The sequence below is a fragment of the Sus scrofa genome, chromosome 5 (assembly GCF_000003025.6).
Source record: "Sus scrofa isolate TJ Tabasco breed Duroc chromosome 5, Sscrofa11.1, whole genome shotgun sequence".
NCBI classification, from domain to species: domain Eukaryota; kingdom Metazoa; phylum Chordata; class Mammalia; order Artiodactyla; family Suidae; genus Sus; species Sus scrofa.
Genome location: NC_010447.5, coordinates 51,797,102 through 51,809,692, shown reverse-complemented (window position 1 = coordinate 51,809,692; position 12,591 = coordinate 51,797,102). Strand labels below are relative to the sequence as shown.

Here is a 12,591-nt window from a genome sequence, read left to right as displayed (position 1 = left end):
AATCCAGAAGCCACCCTAGACTTTACTTACCTGCTTTCCAAAAAAGTTGACCTATATCCCCTGTCGACTTTTAAATATCTCCCCAATTTGCCCCTTTCTTACCATCCCTGCTACTCTGTCTTTGGGAGGAAGGAGGGACAGTAAAAAAAATAATAAGAGAGGAGTTCCCGTCGTGGCTCAGTGGTTATCGAATCCGACTAGGAACCATGAGGTTGAGGGTTCAATCCCTGGCCTTGCTTAGTGGGTTAAGGATCTGGCGTTGCCACGAGCTGTGGTGTAGGTTGCAGCTGAGGCTCGGATCCCGAATTGCTGTGGTAGTGGTGTAGGCTGGTGGCTACAGCTCCGAGTTGAGCCCTAGCCTGGTAACCTCCATATGCCGCAGGAAGCGGCCCTAGAAAAAGGCAATAAATAAATAAATAAATAAATAAATGAATAAATAAATAAAAATAAAAAAAATAATAAGAGGTTCTTATTTCCTTTACCACTAGAATTTTAGAATGGAATAGGAGTTCGACATAATGAAGTCCAAATGACTACCCAGCGTGGAAGTAACTGGACTCAAGTTACTCTGAGTTAAGAATAGAACCAGAAATAGCTTTGTTCTGGCCGCTATCTGTGTGCCTGCCTATGGGAATTCTTTTAATTCTATTTTTGTTCTTCCGTGGTTGTGAAATTACCAGATTAATCTTATTAGAATTAAAATTCCTTGAGAGTATTTGACTCATGTTTTTATCTCCAAGTAACATAGTATCTGACAAGATACATGTGTCTCTCCCAGCTAGATACGTATAAAACTTGAGGCATCATAGGAGAAAATAAACTCTGTAAATTAGGATTTAAGAGACATTCCTTGATTTGGACTCTTTTATACCATATATATATAATTGGGGGGAGAGGTTAAAGGAAATTTCCCAGTTCTTAGATATGTTTCAGATAGTTGTAGCTCCTTGAAGCTGAGTTTCTGGTGGGCAAATTGCTACTCAAGTTGAAACAAGAAAAGCAATATTTGCTTATAAATGAAGAAATGATATTGCTGAGTATCCCTAACTACAGGAAACAAATATGGGTAAAAAACCAGTGTCAGTGGGAAAAGAAGAGAATTGAAGTTTTTATTTTCCAGCCATTCACTGGATGGCTGTAACTTGGAGTGCTTTTCTTTGTATATATGTCTGAACCATAGAGGTTTAGAAGTTATTTTGTTGTAACAAATTCCTGGGCTCAGACCAAAGAGTATGCATGAGGTTTTTTGTTTGTTTGTTTTTACTTCTCTTGTCCTTGGAGATTGTTTTCTCTGAGAGTTTGGAAAACAACAATGGATAACTCTTCGAGTAACTATGTCTCACTCATGGAAAAATGCCTCTGTTGGGAGAGGTGATACATCTTTTTTTCTGTCTTTTTGTCTTTTCCCGGGCCACACCCGAGCCGTGTGGAGGTTCCCAGGCTAGGGGTCTAATCGGAGCTGTAGCCACTGGCCTAGCCCACAGCCACAGCAACGCTGGATCTGAGCCACATCTGCGACCTACACCACAGGTCATGGCAATGCCGGATCCATAACCCACTGAGCAAAGCCAGGGATCGAACCCACAACCTCATGGTTCCTAGTTAGATTCGTTAACCACTGCACTACGACCGAAACTCCGAGGTGATACATCTTTGAAAGGTCCCTGTGGTGAGCCTTGCCTTGGTAAGTGTTTATTCCAGGTAGAGGGATATTGAGAAGAAAATACACAGAGCAGATTACACACCAAAGGTGAACTTTCAGGCAGCTGGCTCCTGCAGAGCCAATCAGATAGCAGAACTTTCCTACTGCTTACAAGGTGGTGCCCTTAAGTTTGCCTGGGCACTGCTTCTGTAAGAAGGGTTCATCCCACATGCCCTCAGGGCATTGCAAATATCCTCATTGTGGGGAATCTACCATCAGCCATTCCTGTGGCTTAGTGGGTTACGAACCCCACTAGTATCCATGTGGACTTTGGTTTGATCTCTGGCCTTGCTTGTGAGCTAAGGATCCAGCATTGCTGTGAGCTGTGGTATTGGTCACAGATGTGGCTTGAATCCCACATTGCTGTGGCTGTGGTATAGGCTGGTGGCTGCAGCTCTAATTCAACCCCTAGCCTGGAAACTTTCATATGCCGTGGGTGCACCCCCCCAAAAAAAAATCCTGTTCGTGCAATCATGGCCTCTTATTCTTTCTGGTGCTAAAGTTTTTCTTCTATAGCTTCAAATACTTTTTTTTTCTTATTTTAGAGACTCTGAAGCAGATGAGCAGTTTTTCTGTGTTTTGGCCCTACACATTTGAACGTATTATAATTATTTTTTTTTTAGAAAATAAAAGGTAAAGAATGTCGACAAAAAACTAATGAGTCGATCTAAGAAAGGATTGGAAAATCTTATTTGAGTCAAATGTGAGGGTGATAACCTGGGAAGAGCATCTCAGAAAGCTCTGAGAACCGTTCTACCCATTAGAAGTTGAAACATAGTTATCTATATTTTTTGGGACAGAGGGCTATACATCAAATGATAGATTGACAGTTTACACAGCCCAGATCTGAACATCATCCTGGTGGGTCATGAGACCTCTTACAAAATTAAGAAATAATGTTATCTTTAAGGAGTTGTCTTGTTGATGATGAGAGAATGTTGCTCTTTACGGTTAAACAGATATTCCTGCCAATGGAAGAGGTCTAGTCCATGTACAGTGCGGATTACACAGTGCACAGTGGGGGAGCGCGGAGACCAAAGAGCAGAGAAGAATTTTCATGTTTAAATTTTCCTTATCTTGCTATAACATACAAATTGTACTTGATAAGAATCAAATGGAATGAAAATACTTATAATAAAATAAATACACCCCCACTACTTCTCCCCTCTCATGCCCAGTCCAGATGCAGCTACTTCTTCCCAAATGCCTCTTGAATTTTAATCCTAAAGCCTAACTGCTGTTTCCCTTCTTTGCTTGTATTCATTTAAAATATGATCCTGTCCACAAAACAGAAATCATGGACATGGAGAGCAGACTTGTGGTTACCAGAGGGAGGAATGGGGGATAGACAGGGAATTTGAGGTTGTTAGAAGCAAACTATTACATTTATTTATTTATATATTTATTTATTTGTGTTTTTGCCTTTTCTAGGGCTGCACCCGAGGCATACGGAGGTTCCTAGACTAGGGGACTAATTGGAGCTGTAGCCATCAGCCTACGCCACAGCAACGCGGAATCCAAGCCACGTCTGCGAACTACACCACAGGTCATGGCAACGCCGGATCCTTAGCCTGTCAAGCGAGGCCAGGGATCAAACCCGAAACCTCATGGTTTCTAATCAGATTCATTAACCACTGAGCCACGACGGGAACTCCACAAACTATTACATTTAGAATGGATAAGTAAGGGGGTCCTACTGTATAGCACAGGGAACTATGTCCAATCTCTTGGGTTAGAACATGATGGAAGATAGTACAAAGAAAAAGAATGTGTATATAAATATATATATATATATATATATATACACACATGTGCATGACTGAGTTGTTTTGCTGAATAGCAGAAATTGAAGAAACATTTTCAATCAACTATTCTTTACTAAAATTTTTTTTTAAAAGTAAAATAAAATATGAATGACTATGCAGTCCTTTAAAGAACATCTATTTTACAAGGTGGAAAGAGTTATCATGGAAATTTTTAACTGGAAAATCCTGGGGTTCACTTGACTAAAGTTTTCTTAGAGTGCTATAAAGCAAAACACAGCAAGGAATTTGTTTTCTATAATAAAAAAGCCCCCACAGTGCCCCAGTGACCGCCTCACTCTGGCTGTTTACTGAGTTTCTATCTGGGTCTTTTATTTATTTATTTATTTATTTTGTCTTTTTGCTATTTCTTTGGGCCGCTCCCGAGGCATAAGGAGGTTCCCAGGCCAGGGGTCGAATCAGAGCTGTAGCCGCTGGCCTACACCAGAGCCACAGCAACGTGGGATCCGAGTTCTCTCATGGCACAGTGGGTTAAGGGGTTGTCCTGCAGCGACTCTGGTCACTGGATGTGATTCCTGGCCTGGGAACTTCCACATGCTGTAGATGTGGCCAAAAAAAAGGGGCTTTCATTTATTGTGAAAAGTACTGTATGCCAGGTATATGCATATACATCGAAAGCATGTAATGCATGTGGTTACCTGAATGAACAACATGTAATATTTATTTTACTTGCAGTAATTCATTTAATTCTCATTTCAGGACTATAAGGCACTATAGTCCTTAGTAAGATACTATCCTCATTCTACAAGTAAGAAATCTGAGACCCAGAACATTAATATTCTGCCCAATGTCACACAGCTAGTAAGCAAACTGTTTTAAAATTTGAGGATCAGGAGATCCCGTTGTGGCACACCAGAAACAAATCCGACTAGTATCCATGAGGACGCAGGTCTGATCCCTGGCCTCATTCAGTTGGTCTGGGGATCCGGTGTTGCCATGAGCTGTGGTGCAGGCTGAAGACGAGGCTTGGATCCCACATTGCTGTGGCTGTGGCATAGGCCAGCAGCTGTAGCTCTGATTCTACCCCTAGCCTGGGAACTTCCATATGCTGAGAATGCAGCCCTAAAAAGCAAAAAAAAAAAAAAAAAAATTGATCTTTTCTCAAACTCAGGTTTACACACATTTGTTTCCTTTAGAAAAATATTACTTTAAATATTTCAAGAAATCAGGAAGTTTACAAATATTCAGCTATTCAGAAACACCATGTTTTTATTAACTATCCCCAAATATTTTGAGACGTGCTTTTACTGTGATAAATAATATTGCATAAATATCCTTGTTCATAGTCATTATCCATATTTTTAATTTCCTTTCTTAGGATCACTGGAAGTGAAATTACTGGGCCAAAGAGTATGAACAAATTGTTTTTCAGAAGAATTACACCCGCTTACTCTTCCTAGCCCTTGTCTGTTTTATCTAATGTTTTATTTCTTCTAGTTGGTCAGATGAAGATGGAATTGTGTTCTAAACTTTGTTCTAATTTTTTATGTAATTTTAATTATTGGTAAAAATATATATCTTTTGGATATTTATAGAACACTTGCCTCTTTCCTTCTTTTTTCTTCTTCTTTTTGGCTATGCCCATGGCATGGGGAAGTTCCTGGGCCAGGGATCAAACCCACGCCACTGTTTCAAATTGGACCACAGCTACAGTAACACTGGATCCTTAACCAGTTGTGCCAAAAGGGAACTTCTTTTCTTTTCCTTTTTTACTTTCCTTATCTGCTCTGCTTATCTACGGCAGTAGATATTTGTTTTGTTTTGTTTTTTTCCATTTAGCAACTATTCGATTGTGAAACCAGCCCTGGGGTTTCTCTCCTGCTCTTACCCCTTCCTCCCCCAGGATGCTTAAGAGAAGAGCCTGTCTGAAACTGGAACCAACCAAGAGAAACAAGAATTAGGCGATGGTAGGCAACGGAAACACCAGGTGATGGTATTTGAGTCCCTTCCCCAGACTTTTTCGGATAAACAAACCACTGACCAAAGAAGGGGTTCTTGCTGACAGATGCTTTGGTCCATTTTAATCACACTGACTTTATTTGTCTCAACACCAAAATATTAAAAGTGTAGATGATTTTTAAAACCTTCTTATTTTGAGATTATTTCATTTCATTTTATGTTATTGTATTTTATCTTTTTTTATTTTTTAGCTGAGTCTGTGGCATGCAGAAGTTCTTGGGCCAGCGATAGAACCCAAACCACGGCAGTGACAACACCTATCCTTAACCTACGAGGCCACCAGGGAAGTCCTTAAAATAATTTTAGACTCACAAAAAGTTGAAAATTATTTGGTAAGTTCCTATGTACCCATCATTTGGCTTCCTCTGATATAACATCTAATTTAACCTTTGTACCTTATTAAAACCAAGAAATTAAGATTGGTACACTACTATAAATTAAACTATGGATCTCATTCAGGTTTCAACAGCTTTTCTATGCATCTGAGTATATGTTAAAATAAACATTTCTTTATATTGAACAATCTGCACAATGTCCACAGATACTTTCTCTAACTAGAAAATAAATATTATAACTAAAATATATCAAGCACTGCCAACGTTTTTACACAATGTCAATGGACTCAAGGAATGTCTTTCACTTTTAAAGTAGAAATGTTGCAAAGAACATATGCCTGAGGCATTTTGGCTGTGGACTGTGCATTTAAAGTTAGTTATTATGTCTTGCTGATAACTTAAGGCAAGTTAAAATGCAACTTTCCGCAGTGTTCTTGTGCGCCACAGAGAAAGTTATTTCTATCCCTCATCCATCACCAGTGGCTGACCTTAATGGGTTTCTGAAAGCGATTTCCCTGAAGCTGTGTTTACCCTCCACTCCAAATGCTCATTGGTACTTCCCAAGGAAAAATATGATAGGAAATACTCTCCTTGTCTGCATTTAAATATTTGAGAAGCCTTTTAAAACATGTCTCATTTTGCTTTCTCTGATCTTAGCCAATAGAAAAAAAAAAAAAAAGGAAAAAAATCAACAACAAAAAAAAACTAACAAGAGAATAAAATTACAGAAAATCAGAAGCACCAAAATCAACCTCTAAAATCCAGAATCTTGATTTGTTCATTATACTGAAAAAAATGGGTACTGTTTGGGAACCAGTATTTATTGAGAACTGCTATGCATTAGATGCTATACTGAGTGCTCTGAGTGGCACAATATAATTTTGGCAATATAGTCAATAGTGTACTGCTGCTATTGACCTTGAGACAATGGTCTAATAGTATTTAATAAAGAAAGGTAAAATCTAAGAAAATGATAGAATCATAGTAAGACCAGAGGCAGAAGAAAAACCTCAGCCAGGAGTTCCTGTCCTGGTTCAATGGTAATGAACCCAACTAGTATCCTTGAAGATGTGGGTTCGATCCCTGGCAGTTGCAACCTAAGCTGCAGCTGTGGCTACATTGGATCCTTAACCCACTGTGCCAGTGTTACGGCAGCTGCCCAGTAGCCCCTGAGCCCCTGTGTATCAGCTCTAGCGACAGCCTTGTGGCTGTAACGTACCATCTCCAGCTCTGTGGCTGTATTATATCAGCAGCTCTTTTATCCAGCGAGAAACCAAGCGAGCACTGGGAGAGTTGGAGAACTCAGGTTTGTTATGCCTGTGGGCTCAGAGAAGATCGCTTGCCGGAGTCTGAGCCCCAGAGAAGGGTTTCACAAAGCTTTTATGGGCTAGCTCCTCCGGGTTGGTGCTTGGCTGGTGGACCGTAGTGAGAACAGGCAGGGTCGTAATTGCGGAAGCAACTTTACAGAAGCAGATGTGTGGTGGGGAGTGGTGGTTAGGGGCAGGTGGCTGGACTTTGCTTAGTCGTCATGGCCGGGGTCTCTCCTTTCTACCTTTTAATTGGGACATTTTCTCCTACACCAGGCTGGGATCGAACCCATGTCCCAGCACTCCCAGACACTGCCAATCCCATTGCGCCATAGTGGGAACTCTTCAAATATTAAAAATCTTAGATTACCAGTTAGGAATAACTTCATGATCATCAATATATTTTTCATCCTTTTTGCTGTTGTTGTTATTTTGTTGCACTCATGGCATGCAGATATTCTCAGGCCAGAAATCAAACCCTTGCCACAGCAGTGATAATGCCAGATCCTTAACCTGCTGAGCCACCAGGGAACTCCATTCTCTTCCTGTTTTGGAATTTAATAAAAATTGTTAAAATTCATTGTGATTTCTGTGGGATACCTTTTATTATTTTAACATATATAAACATGTTTCATCCTCATGAGAACACTTTAATCCAGGTGCTATTACTCTCCCAAAGTGAAAAGTTGGGGAATTTGGGGCACAGAGAGATCAAATCACTTGTTCACAAAATTACTAAGTGTGATGGTAAGAATCAAGCCCAGGAGGGTGTGCAATCATCTATGTTAGCCACTTGATGGAGTCTCACAAGTCAGTTTTTGTCCTCTCTGTGCCTCAGTTTGTAAAGCTGCTCTTTTACTTCACTGAAATTTTCTTCTATAGTTTCTTACCTGCTTTCAAGTCCATAAGGTATATTTTCTTTTTTTTTTAATTGCTTAATGGTTTATTCTCTTATGACTCCATCAGTAGATAAAATGGAAGACCCCACCCACCCTGATGCCTTGGGTAATCAAGGCATTTTACTCCTTTGCTGCCTGCTCTGTCTGGAGGACCCGAACATCAATGCCCTTTTCTTTTTTTTGAGTTACCTTCAAGGCCTCACTCATCCCTTGGCCAATCACAAGGATCTGCATGCCTTTCTCAGCAACTCCCTCCACATCTGCAGTCTGCACACCAGGAGAATGCTCAGTTCCTATTTCTCTCCAATCCCAAGCCAAACTTCTCCGAGGCCATACTTTGCAGTCCTTATAGGTTTTAGTAGAGCCATGTACTCTCATTTGCCCCCACAAGTGGGAAGCAATTTCAGGGGAAGACATAAGGAACTTAACTGAAGTCCAACACCCTCTCTCTAAGGAGCTGCAATCTCAAACGGGTTCCAATCTTTATTTCTCCCCATCAGGTATATTTTAAATTTTAGAAATGATATTTTCAACTTCGGAAATTCCATTTGGTTCTTTTCATAGTTTCAGTTGCTCTCTTCTTGATATTCATATTTTCCTTTTTGTCTTTGAATGTGCACATGTGTGTGTATGTGCGTGTAAATCAACCACTTTTGTCATTTCTATTTTCTGTTTGTATTGACTAATTTTTTCCCCTTGCTTCTTCCTATATCTAGCAATTTTTTGTTAGTTGCTAGACACTATAATTGTGAGTGCTACCATATTAAAGTGTCTAGATTTTGGCGCATTCTACAAAGGGTGTTTGGTAGGTATTTAAGTTACTTGTGGATCAGCTTGATCCTATTGAGGCTTATTTTAAGCTCTGTGAGAGAAGTTCTAGAGTAACTTTATTCTGGTCCATTTACATGTATTAATAGGGTATTAGGGAGTTCCCATTGTGACTCAGTGGAAACAAACCCAACTAGTATCTAAGAGATGCAGGTGCGATCCCTGGGCATGATTGGTGGGTTAAGGATCCAGCACTGCCATGAGCCGTGGTGAAGGTTGCAGACATGGCTTGGATCTGGTGATGCTATGGCTGTGGCATAGGCTACCAGCTGTAGCTCTGATACAACCCCTGGCCTGGCAACTTCCATGTGCTACACCTGCAGCGCTAAAAAAAGCAAAACAAAACAAAACAAAAAATAAAAAAAACCAAGATATTAGATTTCTAAGTTATAGACTGAGACCCTGGATCTTCAATAACACTTCTGTAAAATGGCTGATGAGAATTTGAATATCACCAAATCTCATTTGGGTTCTAGGAATCATCCAGTTACATTTCTTGGCAATTGTTTGTTGCCATCCTCAAATCTTATGGATGTCATGTATTCCTTGACTTTCTGGAACACCAATCCCTGTCTCTTCAACCCAGTGAGATGTCAGTGCTTTGCTTAAACTCATTTTTGCCAACATTATGATGCAACAAATTCTTTCAGGCGCAAAGTCAGATCAATTATGAAGCTCATTTTCTCCACCCTGCCCCCAGGATCATGGTCTTGTCATGCCTTCATTCCAGTGTTTAAAACCTGTTGTTTCTCCTATTTTGTTTAGTTTCCAGTTGTTTGCATTTGTCCATCCAGTATCATTTACTCTTCAGTGGCTCCAGATCTTCTTTTCCTAAGCAAGCGTTGAGGAAAATTCTCAATTTCCTACTATTTCAGAATAAAACAGGTTATTTAAATGGTTAAGATCCAGGCTGACTTTCCTGGCATCATATATTCCCAAGTATTTTGGAAGATTTTTGAATTTTTTTTTTAAAACTGCACCACATTCATCATTTCAGAATTATAGCCGAGGGATTTTAAAAAATATTCGAAGTGTCACGCTTGAAATTAATATTTTTCAGATATTCCATAAAGAAAAATTCCATTTCAATAGGAAAGGGATGGAGTTCAAGAGTCTCTGTATTTAGTAAATAGCCAAGCAACTCTGATAGAGGTTTCCAAAACACACATTATGTGTAAAACTCTTCTAAACCTCTAAAGAGTCTCAATATTTATTCACCTTTAACTCCCTAAACTTAGCTCCTTTACTCCACTCCTGAAAGAAGGCATATATGATTCAATGCCAAATGCTTTGATCAAGGTGGTAGGTAAATACGGGAGGCGGTGAGTAGCAAGATCACAAATGTCCGTTCTCAGATCGTCTGGGTTTGAATCCGGGCTTTCCCATTGTTTGCTATGTCAAAGTTAGTAATCTCCTTGAACATTTCTCATCTGTGAAATGGACTCAAGAATGACACTGGCTTGTTGGGGAAATGCAAATAAGGTAAAATAAGTGCAGGACAGGCCCTAAAACTGCAACCAAGGGAGAATCAATAATTTCTTTTCCCAACCTTGCTCGTGGCTTAAGGATCCGGTTATTGCTGTGAGCTGTGGTATAGGTCTCAGATGCGGCTCAGATCCAGCGTTGCTGTGGCTGTGGTGTAGGCTGGCAGCTGTTTTGATTTGACCCCTAGCCTGGGAACCTCCATATGCTGTAGCTGTGTCCTAAAAAGCAAAAATAAATAAATAAAAGAAAAAAGAAAAAAAATTAATAGAATAAGATATTGCCTCTGTTCTGGTCTCTCCCTCTCTTCTCGCCTTCTGGAACTGCAATTAGACCTATGTAAGGTCTTATTGAAACTTCCTTAGCTGTAACCTTTTATTCTATATTTTCCATCCTTTTCTTTTTCCATACTTCTTCTTCTTCATTTTTTTCTTTTCTGGCTGCCCTGTGGCATATGAATTTCCTGGGCCAGGGATCAAAGTTGAGCCACAGTTGTGACCTATGCCACAGTTGTAGCAATGCCAGATCCTTTAACCCACTGTGCCAGACTTGGGATTGAACCAGTGTCTTGGCACTGCAGAGGCATTGCCAATCCTGTTACAGCATAGCAGGAACTCCCGTCTTTACACACTTCTTTCAGGTTTGTTTCTTCTGACTAGCCTTCCTGTTCTCTTTCTTTTTTTTTCTTTTTTTGGGTCTGCATATGGGGCATATGGAGGTTCCCAGGGTAGGGGTTGAATCAGAGCTGCAGCTGCTGGCCTACAACACAGCTACAGCAACTCAGGATCTGAGCGGAATCTGGCTCCTTAACCTGCTGAGCAAGGGCAGCCTTGTGCCTGTTCTTCATTCTCACAGACACAATGTCCAGTTCTTAACCTGCTAAGCCACAATGGTAACTCCATTTAAGTGTAATTTGTTTTATAGTCTGGAGTTCCTCCAGCTCTATTTCGATTGACTATTATTTCTGATGGGTTTTGCTCAAAGAATCCTGTGTCTAGTTCGTTTGTTTGTTTTTGTATGTTGAATATGGTACTTATGAAATGATTTGTAGCAATAATTCGAAATGAGGTGGTTTTGTAATTCACCAAGGAGAATTTTCTATTGCTTTTGCTAGGTGCCTGTAGGGATTAGCAAACTGAGATCATGTCAGTTCATACTTAGGGCATGATGTTTTCTGGGGCACCTGGAGGACTCAGAGCTTGACTACCATTCAGGGAAGGGCTGGTTTGCTTTCAGTTCACCTTTTACTTCTGGGGTGCAGTTCTTTGAGGCTGAGCGTGGTGTTGGGCTGGTTTATCAGTCTCTCACCCATGGCAGGCCCCTGACTGATTTTTGTCTCCAGCCATGCAAGGCCACTAGATGTGAGCTTGGCCTCTCAGTCATTTGTTTCCAATTGGCAAAAGCTTCTGGGGCAACCATTGCATCAAGTATCAGGGTCACCTCTTTTGGAATCATGTTCTCATTTAGACCTCTGCACAGCAATTCCTCATTTTTATCCTGTTATCTCTTTGATGCTTTTAAGAGAGTGTGTGTATGTGTATGAATGTTATAAACATTTTTTTAATCGTTAAAAAAATAATAATAATAATTTCTTTTCTTTCCTATTATTTTAAGGATTTTAATTTTTTCCATTATAGCTGGCTTATAGTATTCTGTAAATTTTCTACTGCACATCAAGGAGACCCAGTCACACATATATATATACATTCTTTTTCTCACATTATCATGCTCCATCATAAGTGACTAGACATAGGTCCCAGTGCTACACAGCAGGATCTCATTGCTTATCCATTCCATTCCAAAGACAATAGTTTTCATCTATTAACCCCAAATTCCCAATCCATCTTACTCCCTCTCTCTCTCCCTTGGCAACCACAAGTCTGTTCTCCAAGTCCATGATTTTCTTTTCTGTGGAAAGGAGGACCAATAATTTCTAATCTAAAATTCTTGGAATCTTTTTTTAACTCCAACAGGGTGAAGCAACTCTCTTAGTACTTCCTTTCCCCCTGGTACACATATCCAGGTGGCCGCATTATCATGCACCTGAGCTTGTGGAAAGGCTTTCTGGAAAGGTGTACCCCTCTATAGTGACTTATCCACAGGCAGAGTCTGTTAATTTACCTGTGAACCCAAACTTTGGGAGGCCTGTCTTCCATCTCTGTATTTTCAGCGCCTAAAGCAAAGTCAGGCATAGAACAGAAATCATTTAATGATTTATTTTTCTTTTAAATGGTTGAATGAATGAAGATTATATGA

The 12,591-nt window shown here is 40.1% G+C and overlaps 1 pseudogene; it reads right to left on the bottom strand.

Annotated features, from left to right (window-relative positions):
• Positions 8,146-8,442, bottom strand: LOC110260727 (annotated as a pseudogene).